The following is a 5,348-nucleotide window of genomic DNA, read 5'->3' as shown; positions in this document are numbered from 1 at the left end:
TCAGCCTCTCTCTTTCACTCTCTCTCTCCCCCCCTCCCCCCAGGCTCTCTTTCTCTCTCTCTCGCTCTACCCCAGCCACTCTTTACCCCCACTCTCCCCCTCCCTCCCTCCAGTCTCTCGCGCTCTCTCTCTCTCTCTTCCCCCCCCAGCCTCTCTCTCTCTCTCTTCCCCCCAGACTCTCACTCCCTCTCTCTCCTAGCCTCTCTCTACCCTCCCCCATCCCCCCAGCCTCCTCTTCCCCTCTCTCTCTCTCTCATCCCCAGCCCCTCTCTCTCTCTCCCAGCTCCATCTCTCTCTCCCCCAAACTCACTCTCTTTTCCCCCCCCCGAGCCTTTCTCTCTCCCCCCAGGCTCTCTCTCTCTCCCCCCAGCCCCTCTCTCTCTCTCTCTCTCTCTCTCTCTTCCCCCCCCCCCCCCCAGGTTCTCTCTCTCTCCCCTCCCCCCAGCCCCTCTCTCTCTCTCTCTCTCTCTCTTTCCCCCCCCCCCCAAGCTCTCTCTCTCTCTCTCTCTCTCCCCCCAGGCTCTCTCTCTCTCTCTCTCTCTCTTCCGTCCCCCCCAGGCTCTCTCTCTCTCCCCCCCCCCCCCACCCCAGGCTCTCTCTCTCTCTCCCCCCAGGCTCTCTCTCTCTCTCTCCCCCCAGGCTCTCTCTCTCTCTCTCTCTCTCTCCCCCCAGGCTCTCTCTCTCTCTCTCTCTCTCCCCCCCCCCCCCCACCCCAGGCTCTCTCTCTCTCTCCCCCCAGGCTCTCTCTCTCTCTCTCCCCCCAGGCTCTCTCTCTCTCTCTCTCTCTCTCTCCCCCCAGGCTCTCTCTCTCTCTCTCTCTCTCCCCCCCCCCCCCACCCCAGGCTCTCTCTCTCTCTCCCCCCAGGCTCTCTCTCTCTCTCTCTCTCTCTCTCCCCCCATGCGCTCTCTCTCTCTCTCTCTCCCCCCCCCAAGGCTCTCTCTCTCTCTCAGGCCCAGAACCGCCGCTATCGGCGAGGGGGCAAGTCCTCGGGGAACGAGTGGCACGAGAGAGTCGCGGCCTGAGCGGTCTCGAGGGCCTCAGGTACCAGGCATCTGGGCACAAGGGGGCGTGACAGGGGGTGGGGCGTGTGTACTGTCAGTCACCTTGTGGGGTCGGGGCTTGTGTCCTGTCAGTCACCTTGTAGGGGCGGGGCTTGTGTCCTGTCAGTCACCTTGTAGGGGCGGGGCTTGTGTCCTGTCAGTCTCCTTGTAGGGGCGGGGCTCATGTCATGTCAGTCACCTTGTGGGGGTGGGGCTTGTGTCCTGCAAGTCACATTGTGGGGGCGGGGCTTGTGTCCTGTCAGTCACCTTGTGGGGGCGGGGCTTGTGTCCTGCAAGTCACCTTGTGGGGGCGGGGCTTGTGTCCTGCAAGTCACCTTGTGGGGGCGGGGCTTGTGTCCTGCAAGTCACATTGTGGGGGAGGGGCTTGTGTCTTGTCAGTCACTGTGCGGGCAGGGGGCGGGGCTTGTGTCTTGTCAGTCACAGTGCGGGCAGGGGGCGGGGTTTGTGTCCTGTCAGTCACAGTGCGGGCAGGGGGCGGGCTTTGTGGCCTGTCAGTCACAGTGCGGGCAGGGGGCGGGCTTTGTGGCCTGTCAGTCACAGTGTGGCCAGGGGGCGGGCTTTGTGGCCTGTCAGTCACAGTGTGGCCAGGGGGTGGTGTTTGTGGCCTGTCAGTCAGTGTGGCCAGGGGGTGGTGTTTGTGGCCTGTCAGTCAGTGTGGCCAGGGGGCGGGCTTTGTGGCCTGTCATTCACAGTGAGGACAGGGGGTGGGCTGTTGATGAGCGAGAAGCCAAGAAAAAGTGAAAACGTTTTGGAATTCAATAAAAAATCATTAAAAGTCACAATTTTCATGCAATATCAAAATGGCTTTGTAAAAAGCAGCATTACGGGCAACGGTTGTGGATGAAATGGTCGCGCAGGCGGTGAACCCAGACAGGCAAATAGATTCTTGTGGGTCACAAAGGCCCGAAGGTGCGACACAAGAGTTATAATTCAGAGATGGCACTGGAAAAAAAAGTCACTTTCTGAGTTTCAAATAGAGGCTTTAGGTAGTTGAGGAATGTGATCCCTATAGAACCTTTAGGTTGGTTCTATCCTTTATATTGTGATACCTGGAACTTTCATGTTACATACTTATGTTGGCTGACCACATGCACAATAGACTCTTCACCTGCGTCTGCACACATACAGAGGCTGAACTCCAGGACATACTCGATGTATTTACTGAGGCGTACAAAAGCATGGGCCTTACACTAAACATCCGTAAGACAAAAGTCCTCCACCAGCCTGTCCTCACCGCATAGCACTGCCCCCCAGTCATCAAAATCCACGCCGTGGCCCTGGACACCGTGGATATTTCCCATACCTTGGGAGCCTCTCACAACAAGAGCAGACATAGACAACGAGATCCAACACCGCCTCCAGTGTGCCAGTGCAGCCTTCGGCCACCTGAGGAAAAGAGTGTTTGAAGACCAATCCCTCAAACCTACCACCAAGCTCATGGCCTACAGGGCTGCAGTAATATCTGCCCTCCTATAGCTCAGAGACATGGACCATGTACAGTAGAGACCTCAAGTCGTTGGAGAAATATCACCAGGTTCCCCAGGCTCCCCAGACTCCCCATGCTCTGCAGGCTTCATAGAAACATAGAAACTTACAGCGCAGAAGGAGGCCATTTCGGCCCATCATGTCCGCCCTCGGTCTGCAGCCCTGAAGGTTACATATAAACCAATGAACAATGAACAATGGCAGAAAGGCCAAGTGCACCCAGTCCAACCAGGCCGCCTCACCACAACTGCGACACCCCTTATACTGAAACATTCTACACTCCACCCCAACCGGAGCCATGTGTTTTCCTGGGAGAGGTAAAAACCCAGGCCAATTTAGGGAGAAGAAATCTGGGAAAATTCCTCTCCGACCCATCTAGGCGATCAAAACTAGTCCAGGAGATCACCCTGGCCGTATTCGATTCCCTGCAGTATTTACCATTATATTTGCTCCGTCCAACAAAAGCTCATCCAATCTAATCCCAATTACCAGCTCTAGATCCATAGCCCTGCAGGTTACTGCACTTCAAGTGCCCATCCAACCATCTCTTAAAAGTGGTGAGGGTTCCTGCATCCACCACTCTTCCAGGCAGTGAGTTCCAGATCCCCACAACGCTCTGCGTAAAGAAGCCCCCCCCTCAAATTCCCTCTGAACCTTCCACCAACCACCTAAAAACTATGCTTCCTCGTAATAGACCACTCCACCAATGGAAATAGACCATTACTATCTACTATGTCCAGGCCCCTCAATATTTTGTACACCTCAATGAGGTCTCCTCTCACCCTCCTCTGTTCCAATGAGAACAAACCCAGCCTATCCAATCTGTCCTCATAACTAAGATTCTCCATTCCAGGAAGCATCCTAGTAAATCTCCTCTGCACCCCCAATCATGTCCTTCCTGTAATACGGTGACCAGAACTGCACGCAATACTCCAGCTGTCGCCTAACCAAAGTATTATACAATTTAAGCATAACCTCCCTGCTCTTATATTCTATGCCTCGGCCAATAAAGGCAAGCATTCCGTATGGCTTCTTAACCACCTTATCCACCTGGCCTGCTACTTTCAGGAATCTATGGACAAGCACTCCAAGGTCCCTTATATACATTAAGCGGCCATTTAATAGCCTACCGCTTAATATGTATAAGGAAAGTTATACACATTAAGCGGTAGGCTATTAAGTGGCCTACCGCTTAATGCGTATACCCTTTCCTTATTAGCCCTCCCAAGGTGCATCACTTCACACTTCTCTGAATGAAATTCCATTTGCCGCTGCTCTGCCCTCCTAACCAGTAGATTGATATCCTCCTGCAGCCCATGACATTCCTCTTCATTATTAACCATACGGCCAATTTTGGTGCCGTCTGCAAACGTCTTAATCATACTCCCTATATTCAAATCTAAATCGTTGATATATAGCACAAAAAGCAAGCGTCCCAGTACTGAGCCCTATGGAACCCCACTGGAAACATCCTTCCAGTCACAAAAACATCCATCAACCATTACCCTTTGCTTCCTACCTCCAAGCCAATTTTGGATCCAACTTGACACTTTGCTCTGTATTTCCATGGACTTTAACCTTCATGACCAGTCTACCACCACATGGGACCTTATGAAAAGCTTTGCTAAAGTCCATATATATTACATCGTGCGCACTGCCCTCATCGACCCTCCTGGTTACCTCCTCAAAAAATTCAATCAGGTTAGTCAGACACGATCTTCCCTGAACAAATCCGTGCTGACTCTCCCGAATTAATCCTTGCCTTTCCAAATGTAGATTTATTCTGTCTTTCAGGATTTTTTCCAATAATTTTCCCACCACTGAGGTTAGGCTGACAGGCCTGTAATTACTCAGCCTATCCCTTTTTCCCTTCTTAAACAAGCAGTCCTCCAATCCTCCGGCACCATGTCCAGATCCAAAGACGATTGGAAAATGATGGTCAAGGCCTCTGCTATTTCCTCTTACTTCACTCAACAGCCTGGGATGCATTTCATCCGGGCCTGGGGACTTATCTACTTTCAAAGCTGCTAAAGCCCTTAATACTTCCTCTCTCACTATATTTGTTTCATCCAGAATATCACACTCTTTCTCGATAGCAGTATCTGCATTGCCCCTTTCCTTTGTGAAAAAAGATGCAAAATATTCGTTAAGAACCGTCCCAACATCTTCTGCCTCCACACAAAGATTACCCTCCTGGTCTCTAATAGGCCCTACCCTTTCTTTAGTTACCCTCTTACTCTTAATATATTTAAAGAACATCTTAGGGTTTTCCTTAATTTTACTAGCCAAGAATTTCTCCTGCTCTATCTTAGCATTCCTAATATCCTTTTTAATGTTGCTTCTTAACTTTCTATATTCCTCTAAAGATTCTATAGTATTTAGACGTTTGTATATGACATAAACGTCCCTTTTTTTCTTCATCCTCCCCTGTAAGTCCCGAGACACCCAAGGGGGCTCTAGAATTATTATTCCCACCCTTTTTCTTTAAGGGCACATGTTTGGCCTGAACCTTCCGGATCTCCTCGCAAATGCCTCCCACTGTTCCGACACTGATTTACTCACAAGTAACTGTTTCCAGTCCACCAATGCCAAATCACTCCTCAACTTAGCAAACTTAGCTTTTCCCCAATTTGGGACTTTTATTCCCGGTCTATCCTTGTCCTTATCCATAACCAACTTGAATCTGACTGAATTATGGTCACTGGCACCCAAGTGCTCTCCCAATAGTACCCCTTCAACCTGCCCAACTTCATTCCCCAAAACTAAATCCAAGACCGCCCCCTCTCATGTTGGGCTTTGTG

Source organism: Pristiophorus japonicus, chromosome X, assembly GCF_044704955.1.
Source record: "Pristiophorus japonicus isolate sPriJap1 chromosome X, sPriJap1.hap1, whole genome shotgun sequence".
NCBI lineage: Eukaryota > Metazoa > Chordata > Chondrichthyes > Pristiophoridae > Pristiophorus > Pristiophorus japonicus.
The sequence above is the reverse complement of the archived record's forward strand: the minus strand, read 5'-3'. Positions refer to the sequence as shown.